General features: G+C 47.3%; 11 non-coding genes across 11 annotated transcripts; all 11 read left to right on the top strand.

Moving 5' to 3' along the window:
• Positions 1-102: 102 nt before the first annotated feature.
• On the top strand, positions 103-293 carry LOC142675074 (U2 spliceosomal RNA). Its single transcript, XR_012852108.1, has one exon. It is a non-coding gene; the product is annotated as a U2 spliceosomal RNA (small nuclear RNA).
• A 1118-nt stretch (positions 294-1411) lies between these two features.
• LOC142675062 (U2 spliceosomal RNA) lies at positions 1412-1602 on the top strand. Its single transcript, XR_012852098.1, has one exon. It is a non-coding gene; the product is annotated as a U2 spliceosomal RNA (small nuclear RNA).
• Positions 1603-2723: 1121 nt separating this feature from the next.
• Positions 2724-2914, top strand: LOC142675071 (U2 spliceosomal RNA). Its single transcript, XR_012852105.1, has one exon. It is a non-coding gene; the product is annotated as a U2 spliceosomal RNA (small nuclear RNA).
• A 1133-nt stretch (positions 2915-4047) lies between these two features.
• Positions 4048-4238, top strand: LOC142674977 (U2 spliceosomal RNA). Its single transcript, XR_012852029.1, has one exon. It is a non-coding gene; the product is annotated as a U2 spliceosomal RNA (small nuclear RNA).
• Positions 4239-5360: 1122 nt separating this feature from the next.
• Positions 5361-5551, top strand: LOC142675014 (U2 spliceosomal RNA). The gene has a single exon (XR_012852059.1). It is a non-coding gene; the product is annotated as a U2 spliceosomal RNA (small nuclear RNA).
• Positions 5552-6679: 1128 nt separating this feature from the next.
• On the top strand, positions 6680-6870 carry LOC142675061 (U2 spliceosomal RNA). The gene has a single exon (XR_012852097.1). It is a non-coding gene; the product is annotated as a U2 spliceosomal RNA (small nuclear RNA).
• Positions 6871-8143: 1273 nt separating this feature from the next.
• On the top strand, positions 8144-8334 carry LOC142675012 (U2 spliceosomal RNA). The gene has a single exon (XR_012852058.1). It is a non-coding gene; the product is annotated as a U2 spliceosomal RNA (small nuclear RNA).
• Positions 8335-9455: 1121 nt separating this feature from the next.
• LOC142675011 (U2 spliceosomal RNA) lies at positions 9456-9646 on the top strand. Its single transcript, XR_012852057.1, has one exon. It is a non-coding gene; the product is annotated as a U2 spliceosomal RNA (small nuclear RNA).
• A 1122-nt stretch (positions 9647-10768) lies between these two features.
• LOC142675083 (U2 spliceosomal RNA) lies at positions 10769-10959 on the top strand. The gene has a single exon (XR_012852115.1). It is a non-coding gene; the product is annotated as a U2 spliceosomal RNA (small nuclear RNA).
• Positions 10960-12080: 1121 nt separating this feature from the next.
• Positions 12081-12271, top strand: LOC142675010 (U2 spliceosomal RNA). The gene has a single exon (XR_012852056.1). It is a non-coding gene; the product is annotated as a U2 spliceosomal RNA (small nuclear RNA).
• A 1122-nt stretch (positions 12272-13393) lies between these two features.
• LOC142675009 (U2 spliceosomal RNA) lies at positions 13394-13584 on the top strand. Its single transcript, XR_012852055.1, has one exon. It is a non-coding gene; the product is annotated as a U2 spliceosomal RNA (small nuclear RNA).
• The last annotated feature ends 126 nt before the right edge of the window (positions 13585-13710 follow it).

Genomic DNA, 13710 nt, shown 5'->3' with positions numbered 1-13710 from the left:
ATTTGGGCGTTGCCAGGAAGGCGTTTTTATGTCGATTCCTCCTCTTTCAGCACTGCATTGTGGTGCAAGCAAAAGAAGCAAAACGCGTGGCACGTTCGGGTTATCGCTTCTCGGCCTTTTGGCTAAGATCAAGTGTAGTATCTGTTCTTATCAGTTTAATATCTGATACGTCCCCTATCTGGGGACCATATATTAAATGGATTTTTAGAACAGGGAGATGGAAATAGAGCTTGCTCTGTCCACTCCACGCATTGACCTGGTATTGCAGAATTTCCAGGACCGGTGCACCCTTTCCTTATGTGTTTACTAAAATCAGATTCCAAAAGTGCTTTTTGTGTTTGCCATTTTTTTTGTCTTTCGGATGGGATCTCCCCTTTTAATCCCATTATTTCAACACCTGTTGGACAATGCATTTGTACAGTCATGTGTGATAATGAGCTAATTTATTAAATGCAATTAATTAATACATTGCCACCTCTTGTTTTGTGTCGTCTGTGTTTCTGTGTTTCCGGCATTTCACATTGGAACAGCTCATTCACCTTCCTTGTCTTCTCTCCGCCCTCCCTCCTAGGTAGGTTAAAGAGCTGCACCTGAGCCAGCCACTGATTGATGCAGCACCATAGTCAAATAGTGGAGTGGAGTAGGGGAACAGCAAACAGCCATTAAAGCAGCCAGCCCGCCCGCCCGCCCGTCACAATGGACCTACCTGTGTACACTAGATGGATGTGATGGAATGTACTGTGGTCCCTACATTTCAAGAAGAAGTAAGAATTGCAGTTGCAACAAACCCTTGCTTGCCTACAAAGAGAGCAGCAATTTGGATTTGTTACTATGTTACCTGGAAGTATAACAAACTGTGCAAGGATGGAGGTTGTAGGAGCAAGGAGAACAAGTTGTCTGTAAAGTTGGTGGATGCCTATTTTCCATTTTGCAGTCCCTTGTCTCCCTCTTGTGGCCTCCTGGAGGCAACTAGCTGTGCAAAAAAAAGACAGCCTGGGGGCCGGCTGTTGCAGTGTTGCCCTCTCAGGCAACACTGAGTGACTGACTGAGCCGCACCGTCTTATATAAAGTTCAGACGGAACTTTGCACGTGTCATAGTGGAGACCTCAGGAGCCAGAGACAGCTTTCTGACATCATAATGGGGCCTCAGAGATAAAAGCCTGGGCCCAGGCAGTGTTGGTCAGTGCTGCTCAGCAGGCAGCACTGGACTGGATTAAAGCTGATACAAGGTGTGAAAGGAGAAGGGGTGGCAGTGGGCATGCACTTACTGCTGCTGCTGCTGCTGCCAGTGTTTGCACGGCAGGAGGGCATTTGGGCGTTGCCAGGAAGGCATTTTTATGTCGATTCCTCCTCTTTCAGCACTGCATTGTGGTGCAAGCAAAAGAAGCAAAACGCGCGGCACGTTCGGGTTATCGCTTCTCGGCCTTTTGGCTAAGATCAAGTGTAGTATCTGTTCTTATCAGTTTAATATCTGATACGTCCCCTATCTGGGGACCATATATTAAATGGATTTTTAGAACAGGGAGATGGAAATAGAGCTTGCTCTGTCCACTCCACGCATTGACCTGGTATTGCAGTATTTCCAGGACCGATGCACCCTTTCCTTATGTGTTTACTAAAATCAGATTCCAAAAGTGCTTTTTGTGTTTGCCATTGTTTTTGTCTTTCGGATGGGATCTCCCCTTTTAATCCCATTATTTCAACACCTGTTGGACAATGCATTTGTACAGTCATGTGTGATAATGAGCTAATTTATTAAATGCAATTAATTAATACATTGCCACCTCTTGTTTTGTGTCGTCTGTGTTTCTGTGTTTCCGGCATTTCACATTGGAACAGCTCATTCACCTTCCTTGTCTTCTCTCCGCCCTCCCTCCTAGGTAGGTTAAAGAGCTGCACCTGAGCCAGCCACTGATTGATGCAGCACCATAGTCAAATAGTGGAGTGGAGTAGGGGAACAGCAAACAGCCATTAAAGCAGCCAGCCGGCCCGCCCGCCCGTCACAATGGACCTACCTGTGTACACTAGATGGATGTGATGGAATGTACTGTGGTCCCTACATTTCAAGAAGAAGTAAGAATTGCAGTTGCAACAAACCCTTGCTTGCCTACAAAGAGAGCAGCAATTTGGATTTGTTACTATGTTACCTGGAAGAATAACAAACTGTGCAAGGATGGACGTTGTAGGAGCAAGGAGAACAAGTTGTCTGTAAAGTTGGTGGATGCCTATTTTCCATTTTGCAGTCCCTTGTCTCCCTCTTGTGGCCTCCTGGAGGCAACTAGCTGTGCAAAAAAAAGACAGCCTGGGGGCCGGCTGTTGCAGTGTTGCCCTCTCAGGCAACACTGAGTGACTGACTGAGCCGCACCGTCTTATATAAAGTTCAGACGGAACTTTGCACGTGTCATAGTGGAGACCTCAGGAGCCAGAGCCAGCTTTCTGACATCATAATGGGGCCTCAGAGATAAAAGCCTGGGCCCAGGCAGTGTTGGTCAGTGCTGCTCAGCAGGCAGCACTGGACTGGATTAAAGCTGATACAAGGTGTGAAAGGAGAAGGGGTGGCAGTGGGCATGCACTTACTGCTGCTGCTGCTGCTGCTGCCAGTGTTTGCACGGCAGGAGGGCATTTGGGCGTTGCCAGGAAGGCGTTTTTATGTCGATTCCTCCTCTTTCAGCACTGCATTGTGGTGCAAGCAAAAGAAGCAAAACGCGCGACACGTTCGGGTTATCGCTTCTCGGCCTTTTGGCTAAGATCAAGTGTAGTATCTGTTCTTATCAGTTTAATATCTGATACGTCCCCTATCTGGGGACCATATATTAAATGGATTTTTAGAACAGGGAGATGGAAATAGAGCTTGCTCTGTCCACTCCATGCATTGACCTGGTATTGCAGTATTTCCAGGACCGATGCACCCTTTCCTTATGTGTTTACTAAAATCAGATTCCAAAAGTGCTTTTTGTGTTTGCCATTGTTTTTGTCTTTCGGATGGGATCTCCCCTTTTAATCCCATTATTTCAACACCTGTTGGACAATGCATTTGTACAGTCATGTGTGATAATGAGCTAATTTATTAAATGCAATTAATTAATACATTGCCACCTCTTGTTTTGTGTCGTCTGTGTTTCTGTGTTTCCGGCATTTCACATTGGAACAGCTCATTCACCTTCCTTGTCTTCTCTCTGCCCTCACTCCTAGGTAGGTTAAAGAGCTGCACCTGAGCCAGCCACTGATTGATGCAGCACCATAGTCAAATAGTGGAGTGGAGTAGGGGAACAGCAAACAGCCATTAAAGCAGCCAGCCCGCCCGCCCGCCCGTCACAATGGACCTACCTGTGTACACTAGATGGATGTGATGGAATGTACTGTGGTCCCTACATTTCAAGAAGAAGTAAGAATTGCAGTTGCAACAAACCCTTGCTTGGCTACAAAGAGAGCAGCAATTTGGATTTGTTACTATGTTACCTGGAAGAATAACAAACTGTGCAAGGATGGAGGTTGTAGGAGCAAGGAGAACAAGTTGTCTGTAAAGTTGGTGGATGCCTATTTTCCATTTTGCAGTCCCTTGTCTCCCTCTTGTGGCCTCCTGGAGGCAACTAGCTGTGCAAAAAAAAGACAGCCTGGGGGCCGGCTGTTGCAGTGTTGCCCTCTCAGGCAACACTGAGTGACTGACTGAGCCGCACCGTCTTATATAAAGTTCAGACGGAACTTTGCACGTGTCATAGTGGAGATCTCAGGAGCCAGAGCCAGCTTTCTGACATCATAATGGGGCCTCAGAGATAAAAGCCTGGGCCCAGGCAGTGTTGGTCAGTGCTGCTCAGCAGGCAGCACTGGACTGGATTAAAGCTGATACAAGGTGTGAAAGGAGAAGGGGTGGCAGTGGGCATGCACTTACTGCTGCTGCTGCTGCTGCTGCTGCTGCTGCTGCCAGTGTTTGCACGGCAGGAGGGCATTTGGGTGTTGCCAGGAAGGCGTTTTTATGTCGATTCCTCCTCTTTCAGCACTGCATTGTGGTGCAAGCAAAAGAAGCAAAACGCGCGGCACGTTCGGGTTATCGCTTCTCGGCCTTTTGGCTAAGATCAAGTGTAGTATCTGTTCTTATCAGTTTAATATCTGATACGTCCCCTATCTGGGGACCATATATTAAATAGATTTTTAGAACAGGGAGATGGAAATAGAGCTTGCTCTGTCCACTCCACGCATTGACCTGGTATTGCAGTATTTCCAGGACCGGTGCACCCTTTCCTTATGTGTTTACTAAAATCAGATTCCAAAAGTGCTTTTTGTGTTTGCCATTGTTTTTGTCTTTCGGATGGGATCTCGACCTTTTAATCCCATTATTTCAACACCTGTTGGACAATGCATTTGTACAGTCATGTGTGATAATGAGCTAATTTATTAAATGCAATTAATTAATACATTGCCACCTCTTGTTTTGTGTCGTCTGTGTTTCTGTGTTTCCGGCATTTCACATTGGAACAGCTCATTCACCTTCCTTGTCTTCTCTCCGCCCTCCCTCCTAGGTAGGTTAAAGAGCTGCACCTGAGCCAGCCACTGATTGATGCAGCACCATAGTCAAATAGTGGAGTGGAGTAGGGGAACAGCAAACAGCCATTAAAGCAGCCAGCCCGCCCGCCCGCCCGTCACAATGGACCTACCTGTGTACACTAGATGGATGTGATGGAATGTACTGTGGTCCCTACATTTCAAGAAGAAGTAAGAATTGCAGTTGCAACAAACCCTTGCTTGGCTACAAAGAGAGCAGCAATTTGGATTTGTTACTATGTTACCTGGAAGAATAACAAACTGTGCAAGGATGGAGGTTGTAGGAGCAAGGAGAACAAGTTGTCTGTAAAGTTGGTGGATGCCTATTTTCCATTTTGCAGTCCCTTGTCTCCCTCTTGTGGCCTCCTGGAGGCAACTAGCTGTGCAAAAAAAAGACAGCCTGGGGGCCGGCTGTTGCAGTGTTGCCCTCTCAGGCAACACTGAGTGACTGACTGAGCCGCACCGTCTTATATAAAGTTCAGACGGAACTTTGCACGTGTCATAGTGGAGATCTCAGGAGCCAGAGCCAGCTTTCTGACATCATAATGGGGCCTCAGAGATAAAAGCCTGGGCCCAGGCAGTGTTGGTCAGTGCTGCTCAGCAGGCAGCACTGGACTGGATTAAAGCTGATACAAGGTGTGAAAGGAGAAGGGGTGGCAGTGGGCATGCACTTACTGCTGCTGCTGCTGCTGCTGCCAGTGTTTGCACGGCAGGAGGGCATTTGGGCGTTGCCAGGAAGGCGTTTTTATGTCGATTCCTCCTCTTTCAGCACTGCATTGTGGTGCAAGCAAAAGAAGCAAAACGCGCGGCACGTTCGGGTTATCGCTTCTCGGCCTTTTGGCTAAGATCAAGTGTAGTATCTGTTCTTATCAGTTTAATATCTGATACGTCCCCTATCTGGGGACCATATATTAAATGGATTTTTAGAACAGGGAGATGGAAATAGAGCTTGCTCTGTCCACTCCACGCATTGACCTGGTATTGCAGTATTTCCAGGACCGGTGCACCCTTTCCTTATGTGTTTACTAAAATCAGATTCCAAAAGTGCTTTTTGTGTTTGCCATTGTTTTTGTCTTTCGGATGGGATCTCGACCTTTTAATCCCATTATTTCAACACCTGTTGGACAATGCATTTGTACAGTCATGTGTGATAATGAGCTAATTTATTAAATGCAATTAATTAATACATTGCCACCTCTTGTTTTGTGTCGTCTGTGTTTCTGTGTTTCCGGCATTTCACATTGGAACAGCTCATTCACCTTCCTTGTCTTCTCTCCGCCCTCCCTCCTAGGTAGGTTAAAGAGCTGCACCTGAGCCAGCCACTGATTGATGCAGCACCATAGTCAAATAGTGGAGTGGAGTAGGGGAACAGCAAACAGCCATTAAAGCAGCCAGCCCGCCCGCCCGCCCGTCACAATGGACCTACCTGTGTACACTAGATGGATGTGATGGAATGTACTGTGGTCCCTACATTTCAAGAAGAAGTAAGAATTGCAGTTGCAACAAACCCTTGCTTGCCTACAAAGAGAGCAGCAATTTGGATTTGTTACTATGTTACCTGGAAGAATAACAAACTGTGCAAGGATGGAGGTTGTAGGAGCAAGGAGAACAAGTTGTCTGTAAAGTTGGTGGATGCCTATTTTCCATTTTGCAGTCCCTTGTCTCCCTCTTGTGGCCTCCTGGAGGCAACTAGCTGTGCAAAAAAAAGACAGCCTGGGGGCCGGCTGTTGCAGTGTTGCCCTCTCAGGCAACACTGAGTGACTGACTGAGCCGCACCGTCTTATATAAAGTTCAGACGGAACTTTGCACGTGTCATAGTGGAGACCTCAGGAGCCAGAGCCAGCTTTCTGACATCATAATGGGGCCTCAGAGATAAAAGCCTGGGCCCAGGCAGTGTTGGTCAGTGCTGCTCAGCAGGCAGCACTGGACTGGATTAAAGCCGATAAAAGGTGTGAAAGGAGAAGGGGTGGCAGTGGGCATGCACTTACTGCTGCTGCTCCTGCTGCTGCTGCTGCCAGTGTTTGCACGGCAGGAGGGCATTTGGGCGTTGCCAGGAAGGCGTTTTTATGTCGATTCCTCCTCTTTCAGCACTGCATTGTGGTGCAAGCAAAAGAAGCAAAACGCGCGACACGTTCGGGTTATCGCTTCTCGGCCTTTTGGCTAAGATCAAGTGTAGTATCTGTTCTTATCAGTTTAATATCTGATACGTCCCCTATCTGGGGACCATATATTAAATGGATTTTTAGAACAGGGAGATGGAAATAGAGCTTGCTCTGTCCACTCCACGCATTGACCTGGTATTGCAGTATTTCCAGGACCGATGCACCCTTTCCTTATGTGTTTACTAAAATCAGATTCCAAAAGTGCTTTTTGTGTTTGCCATTGTTTTTGTCTTTCGGATGGGATCTCCCCTTTTAATCCCATTATTTCAACACCTGTTGGACAATGCATTTGTACAGTCATGTGTGATAATGAGCTAATTTATTAAATGCAATTAATTAATACATTGCCACCTCTTGTTTTGTGTCGTCTGTGTTTCTGTGTTTCCGGCATTTCACATTGGAACAGCTCATTCACCTTCCTTGTCTTCTCTCCGCCCTCCCTCCTAGGTAGGTTAAAGAGCTGCACCTGAGCCAGCCACTGATTGATGCAGCACCATAGTCAAATAGTGGAGTGGAGTAGGGGAACAGCAAACAGCCATTAAAGCAGCCAGCCAGCCCGCCCGCCCGTCACAATGGACCTACCTGTGTACACTAGATGGATGTGATGGAATGTACTGTGGTCCCTACATTTCAAGAAGAAGTAAGAATTGCAGTTGCAACAAACCCTTGCTTGCCTACAAAGAGAGCAGCAATTTGGATTTGTTACTATGTTACCTGGAAGAATAACAAACTGTGCAAGGATGGAGGTTGTAGGAGCAAGGAGAACAAGTTGTCTGTAAAGTTGGTGGATGCCTATTTTCCATTTTGCAGTCCCTTGTCTCCCTCTTGTGGCCTCCTGGAGGCAACTAGCTGTGCAAAAAAAAAGACAGCCTGGGGGCCGGCTGTTGCAGTGTTGCCCTCTCAGGCAACACTGAGTGACTGACTGAGCCGCACCGTCTTATATAAAGTTCAGACGGAACTTTGCACGTGTCATAGTGGAGACCTCAGGAGCCAGAGCCAGCTTTCTGACATCATAATGGGGCCTCAGAGATAAAAGCCTGGGCCCAGGCAGTGTTGGTCAGTGCTGCTCAGCAGGCAGCACTGGACTGGATTAAAGCTGATACAAGGTGTGAAAGGAGAAGGGGTGGCAGTGGGCATGCACTTACTGCTGCTGCTGCTGCTGCTGCTGCTGCTGCCAGTGTTTGCACGGCAGGAGGGCATTTGGGCGTTGCCAGGAAGGCGTTTTTATGTCGATTCCTCCTCTTTCAGCACTGCATTGTGGTGCAAGCAAAAGAAGAAAATCCTGTCTTGCTTCCTCTCCGGCCTTTATTCACCTCCCGCGTAGCTGTGAGTGTGTGTGAGCCTGCAGGGCCCCATGGAATTGCCTAGGAGTAGGCTGAATCGCTGCAAGGGGTGAACAGCAGTATTGGGCAGGCTCGGTCAACGCGCGGCACGTTCGGGTTATCGCTTCTCGGCCTTTTGGCTAAGATCAAGTGTAGTATCTGTTCTTATCAGTTTAATATCTGATACGTCCCCTATCTGGGGACCATATATTAAATGGATTTTTAGAACAGGGAGATGGAAATAGAGCTTGCTCTGTCCACTCCACGCATTGACCTGGTATTGCAGTATTTCCAGGACCGGTGCACCCTTTCCTTATGTGTTTACTAAAATCAGATTCCAAAAGTGCTTTTTGTGTTTGCCATTGTTTTTGTCTTTCGGATGGGATCTCCCCTTTTAATCCCATTATTTCAACACCTGTTGGACAATGCATTTGTACAGTCATGTGTGATAATGAGCTAATTTATTAAATGCAATTAATTAATACATTGCCACCTCTTGTTTTGTGTCGTCTGTGTTTCTGTGTTTCCGGCATTTCACATTGGAACAGCTCATTCACCTTCCTTGTCTTCTCTCCGCCCTCCCTCCTAGGTAGGTTAAAGAGCTGCACCTGAGCCAGCCACTGATTGATGCAGCACCATAATCAAATAGTGGAGTGGAGTAGGGGAACAGCAAACAGCCATTAAAGCAGCCAGCCCGCCCGCCCGCCCGTCACAATGGACCTACCTGTGTACACTAGATGGATGTGATGGAATGTACTGTGGTCCCTACATTTCAAGAAGAAGTAAGAATTGCAGTTGCAACAAACCCTTGCTTGCCTACAAAGAGAGCAGCAATTTGGATTTGTTACTATGTTACCTGGAAGAATAACAAACTGTGCAAGGATGGAGGTTGTAGGAGCAAGGAGAACAAGTTGTCTGTAAAGTTGGTGGATGCCTATTTTCCATTTTGCAGTCCCTTGTCTCCCTCTTGTGGCCTCCTGGAGGCAACTAGCTGTGCAAAAAAAAGACAGCCTGGGGGCCGGCTGTTGCAGTGTTGCCCTCTCAGGCAACACTGAGTGACTGACTGAGCCGCACCGTCTTATATAAAGTTCAGACGGAACTTTGCACGTGTCATAGTGGAGACCTCAGGAGCCAGAGCCAGCTTTCTGACATCATAATGGGGCCTCAGAGATAAAAGCCTGGGCCCAGGCAGTGTTGGTCAGTGCTGCTCAGCAGGCAGCACTGGACTGGATTAAAGCTGATACAAGGTGTGAAAGGAGAAGGGGTGGCAGTGGGCATGCACTTACTGCTGCTGCTGCTGCTGCTGCCAGTGTTTGCACGGCAGGAGGGCATTTGGGCGTTGCCAGGAAGGCGTTTTTATGTCGATTCCTCCTCTTTCAGCACTGCATTGTGGTGCAAGCAAAAGAAGCAAAACGCGCGGCACGTTCGGGTTATCGCTTCTCGGCCTTTTGGCTAAGATCAAGTGTAGTATCTGTTCTTATCAGTTTAATATCTGATACGTCCCCTATCTGGGGACCATATATTAAATGGATTTTTAGAACAGGGAGATGGAAATAGAGCTTGCTCTGTCCACTCCACGCATTGACCTGGTATTGCAGTATTTCCAGGACCGGTGCACCCTTTCCTTATGTGTTTACTAAAATCAGATTCCAAAAGTGCTTTTTGTGTTTGCCATTGTTTTTGTCTTTCAGATGGGATCTCCCCTTTTAATCCCATTATTTCAACACCTGTTGGACAATGCATTTGTACAGTCATGTGTGATAATGAGCTAATTTATTAAATGCAATTAATTAATACATTGCCACCTCTTGTTTTGTGTCGTCTGTGTTTCTGTGTTTCCGGCATTTCACATTGGAACAGCTCATTCACCTTCCTTGTCTTCTCTCCGCCCTCCCTCCTAGGTAGGTTAAAGAGCTGCACCTGAGCCAGCCACTGATTGATGCAGCACCATAGTCAAATAGTGGAGTGGAGTAGGGGAACAGCAAACAGCCATTAAAGCAGCCAGCCCGCCCGTCACAATGGACCTACCTGTGTACACTAGATGGATGTGATGGAATGTACTGTGGTCCCTACATTTCAAGAAGAAGTAAGAATTGCAGTTGCAACAAACCCTTGCTTGCCTACAAAGAGAGCAGCAATTTGGATTTGTTACTATGTTACCTGGAAGAATAACAAACTGTGCAAGGATGGAGGTTGTAGGAGCAAGGAGAACAAGTTGTCTGTAAAGTTGGTGGATGCCTATTTTCCATTTTGCAGTCCCTTGTCTCCCTCTTGTGGCCTCCTGGAGGCAACTAGCTGTGCAAAAAAAAGACAGCCTGGGGGCCGGCTGTTGCAGTGTTGCCCTCTCAGGCAACACTGAGTGACTGACTGAGCCGCACCGTCTTATATAAAGTTCAGACGGAACTTTGCACGTGTCATAGTGGAGACCTCAGGAGCCAGAGCCAGCTTTCTGACATCATAATGGGGCCTCAGAGATAAAAGCCTGGGCCCAGGCAGTGTTGGTCAGTGCTGCTCAGCAGGCAGCACTGGACTGGATTAAAGCTGATACAAGGTGTGAAAGGAGAAGGGGTGGCAGTGGGCATGCACTTACTGCTGCTGCTGCTGCTGCTGCTGCTGCTGCCAGTGTTTGCACGGCAGGAGGGCATTTGGGCGTTGCCAGGAAGGCGTTTTTATGTCGATTCCTCCTCTTTCAGCACTGCATTGTGGTGCAAGCAAAAGAAGCAAAACGCGCGGCACGTTCGGGTTATCGCTTCTCGGCCTTTTGGCTAAGATCAAGTGTAGTATCTGTTCTTCTCAGTTTAATATCTGATACGTCCCCTATCTGGGGACCATATATTAAATGGATTTTTAGAACAGGGAGATGGAAATAGAGCTTGCTCTGTCCACTCCACGCATTGACCTGGTATTGCAGTATTTCCAGGACCGGTGCACCCTTTCCTTATGTGTTTACTAAAATCAGATTCCAAAAGTGCTTTTTGTGTTTGCCATTGTTTTTGTCTTTCGGATGGGATCTCCCCTTTTAATCCCATTATTTCAACACCTGTTGGACAATGCATTTGTACAGTCATGTGTGATAATGAGCTAATTTATTAAATGCAATTAATTAATACATTGCCACCTCTTGTTTTGTGTCGTCTGTGTTTCTGTGTTTCCGGCATTTCACATTGGAACAGCTCATTCACCTTCCTTGTCTTCTCTCCGCCCTCCCTCCTAGGTAGGTTAAAGAGCTGCACCTGAGCCAGCCACTGATTGATGCAGCACCATAGTCAAATAGTGGAGTGGAGTAGGGGAACAGCAAACAGCCATTAAAGCAGCCAGCCCGCCCGCCCGCCCGTCACAATGGACCTACCTGTGTACACTAGATGGATGTGATGGAATGTACTGTGGTCCCTACATTTCAAGAAGAAGTAAGAATTGCAGTTGCAACAAACCCTTGCTTGCCTACAAAGAGAGCAGCAATTTGGATTTGTTACTATGTTACCTGGAAGAATAACAAACTGTGCAAGGATGGAGGTTGTAGGAGCAAGGAGAACAAGTTGTCTGTAAAGTTGGTGGATGCCTATTTTCCATTTTGCAGTCCCTTGTCTCCCTCTTGTGGCCTCCTGGAGGCAACTAGCTGTGCAAAAAAAAGACAGCCTGGGGGCCGGCTGTTGCAGTGTTGCCCTCTCAGGCAACACTGAGTGACTGACTGAGCCGCACCGTCTTATATAAAGTTCAGACGGAACTTTGCACGTGTCATAGTGGAGACCTCAGGAGCCAGAGCCAGCTTTCTGACATCATAATGGGGCCTCAGAGAGAAAAGCCTGGGCCCAGGCAGTGTTGGTCAGTGCTGCTCAGCAGGCAGCACTGGACTGGATTAAAGCTGATACAAGGTGTGAAAGGAGAAGGGGTGGCAGTGGGCATGCACTTACTGCTGCTGCTGCTGCTGCTGCCAGTGTTTGCACGGCAGGAGGGCATTTGGGCGTTGCCAGGAAGGCGTTTTTATGTCGATTCCTCCTCTTTCAGCACTGCATTGTGGTGCAAGCAAAAGAAGCAAAACGCGCGGCACGTTCGGGTTATCGCTTCTCGGCCTTTTGGCTAAGATCAAGTGTAGTATCTGTTCTTATCAGTTTAATATCTGATACGTCCCCTATCTGGGGACCATATATTAAATGGATTTTTAGAACAGGGAGATGGAAATAGAGCTTGCTCTGTCCACTCCACGCATTGACCTGGTATTGCAGTATTTCCAGGACCGGTGCACCCTTTCCTTATGTGTTTACTAAAATCAGATTCCAAAAGTGCTTTTTGTGTTTGCCATTGTTTTTGTCTTTCGGATGGGATCTCCCCTTTTAATCCCATTATTTCAACACCTGTTGGACAATGCATTTGTACAGTCATGTGTGATAATGAGCTAATTTATTAAATGCAATTAATTAATACATTGCCACCTCTTGTTTTGTGTCGTCTGTGTTTCTGTGTTTCCGGCATTTCACATTGGAACAGCTCATTCACCTTCCTTGTCTTCTCTCCGCCCTCCCTCCTAGGTAGGTTAAAGAGCTGCACCTGAGCCAGCCACTGATTGATGCAGCACCATAGTCAAATAGTGGAGTGGAGTAGGGGAACAGCAAACAGCCATTAAAGCAGCCAGCCCGCCCGCCCGCCCGCCCGTCACAATGGACCTACCTGTGTACACTAGATGGATGTGATGGAATGTACTGTGGTCCCTACATTTCAAGAAGAAGTAAGAATTGCAGTTGCAACAAACCCTTGCTTGCCTACAAAGAGAGCAGCAATTTGGATTTGTTACTATGTTACCTGGAAGAATAACAAACTGTGCAAGGATGGAGGTTGTAGGAGCAAGGAGAACAAGTTGTCTGTAAAGTTGGTGGATGCCTATTTTCCATTTTGCAGTCCCTTGTCTCCCTCTTGTGGCCTCCTGGAGGCAACTAGCTGTGCAAAAAAAAGACAGCCTGGGGGCCGGCTGTTGCAGTGTTGCCCTCTCAGGCAACACTGAGTGACTGACTGAGCCGCACCGTCTTATATAAAGTTCAGACGGAACTTTGCACGTGTCATAGTGGAGACCTCAGGAGCCAGAGCCAGCTTTCTGACATCATAATGGGGCCTCAGAGATAAAAGCCTGGGCCCAGGCAGTGTTGGTCAGTGCTGCTCAGCAGGCAGCACTGGACTGGATTAAAGCTGATACAAGGTGTGAAAGGAGAAGGGGTGGCAGTGGGCATGCACTTACTGCTGCTGCTGCTGCTGCCAGTGTTTGCACGGCAGGAGGGCATTTGGGCGTTGCCAGGAAGGCATTTTTATGTCGATTCCTCCATTTTCAGCACTGTATTGTGGTGCAAGCAAAAGAAGCAAAACGCGCGGCACGTTCGGGTTATCGCTTCTCGGCCTTTTGGCTAAGATCAAGTGTAGTATCTGTTCTTATCAGTTTAATATCTGATACGTCCCCTATCTGGGGACCATATATTAAATGGATTTTTAGAACAGGGAGATGGAAATAGAGCTTGCTCTGTCCACTCCACGCATTGACCTGGTATTGCAGTATTTCCAGGACCGGTGCACCCTTTCCTTATGTGTTTACTAAAATCAGATTCCAAAAGTGCTTTTTGTGTTTGCCATTGTTTTTGTCTTTCGGATGGGATCTCCCCTTTTAATCCCATTATTTCAACACCTGTTGGACAATGCATTTGTAC

Source organism: Rhinoderma darwinii, assembly GCF_050947455.1.
Source record: "Rhinoderma darwinii isolate aRhiDar2 chromosome 2 unlocalized genomic scaffold, aRhiDar2.hap1 SUPER_2_unloc_25, whole genome shotgun sequence".
Taxonomy (NCBI): Eukaryota; Metazoa; Chordata; class Amphibia; order Anura; family Rhinodermatidae; genus Rhinoderma; species Rhinoderma darwinii.
This window is presented reverse-complemented; position numbering and strand designations above follow the sequence as displayed.